The following is a 1,575-nucleotide window of genomic DNA, read 5'->3' as shown; positions in this document are numbered from 1 at the left end:
ATCCTTGTTGACAGTCACTGAGTGACTTTTTTTTGCTGGTAACCAATATGGTCCTGTTGAAAGAGAAACACAGTCGTAACCTCGACCCCATGTTAACAAAGGTACTGGTCCGATCCACTGATCAGATTGAAGATCCTTATACATAACATGGTTTTTGTGTATTTGGTTCCAATGAGAATCGTCATTCATGAACTGTAAGAGAATCAAAAGCAGAGATATTAAAAAAATTCAAAACATACTGTGCTTTAAGCAGTCTCATGTGGGGACATCACAGCTACCTCTTTCTGTTTTTCTAACATGCATTTCAGGCTGCCATTGGCTTGTTCAACAATTGTTTGCCTCATAGGTTAGTGTGGAATACCTGTAAGATGTTTGATACCCCAGTCATTAAAGCAAATATGTAGTGCTCCCGAGGTAGATGCAGGTCCATTGTCAGTTTTGACCGTATTTGGCAATCCCAAAACTGTGATAGTTCGAAGAAGGTGAAGGCAAACATCTTTGGTATTTTCACCTGTATGTGCAGTTGCAACTAGAAAAGAGGAAAACGTATCAACAGTAACATGAACATATTTTAGTTTACCAAATTAAGGGATATGAGTAACATCTGTTTGCCATATTTCATTCACGTGGAGCCCTTGAGGATTTACTCCAGTCTGAGAAGGTAAAGGTGTTATCTTTTGGCAGTCTGGGCACATATTTACAATTTCATGAGCTGGCGAAGTAATGACCTGAAAAGTCTTCTGAAGTACCTTAGCATTTTGATGATAAAAACTATGCAAAAGCCGAGCTTGTTCAAGAATATGAAAAACTTGTGCCACAGCTACTGTAAGTTCATCTGCAAGTCGATTTCCTTCGACAATAGTTCCCGATAAAGTAGTGTGTGATCTAATGTGAAAAACATAAAACCTGCACTTCCTTTGAGAGATTAAGAGAAACAAAGCTTTAAGGAGGTCAAACGATATTCTGTTGTGTACTTCTTTTACAAGGTTAAATTCTAAATGTTGTAAAATACCGCATACATAAAAAGAACATGAAACAATATTTACAGCCTCATTGTCAAAGAGTCGAAACACCTCAAGTGCTGCTCTGAGTTCTACTATTTGTGTAGAACCCTCTTGTTTTACAATGTGTGAATTCCAATTATAATCACTTTCTCTCTTCCACACAACTACTGCTTTATGTGATTTACATGAACCATCAATAAAGACAGTAACAGCATCAGTAATGGGTGAATCAGAACAAAAAGGAGAATCTGATAATTGTAAATTAGAAAGAGATTGTAACAATTTATGTGAAGGTAAAGAATAAATAATTTGCCCTAAGAAATCCATGAATGCAGTCTGGATTGGAATTGACGTTTGCAATAAAAACTCCAAATATTGTTTTGGAACAGGAATGTAGATAACATCTACATCTCTGCCTATCGACTCACGTGTTTTGATTTTGCTTTTCATCAGCAGTTCTGCCCACATCTCGACTCATGACCAGACTGTTTTCGGAGAAGTGTGTGCTAAAAATGACCATTCAATGAAGATGAGTTAATTTCCTTTCAACTGACCTATTAAAACAAAAGGC

Source organism: Empidonax traillii, unplaced genomic scaffold (genome assembly GCF_003031625.1).
Source record: "Empidonax traillii isolate 1590-97213 ecotype Southwest subspecies unplaced genomic scaffold, ASM303162v1 scaffold1041:size265471, whole genome shotgun sequence".
In the NCBI taxonomy this organism is placed as follows: Eukaryota; Metazoa; Chordata; class Aves; order Passeriformes; family Tyrannidae; genus Empidonax; species Empidonax traillii.
Note: the sequence above shows the minus strand (reverse complement) of the source record.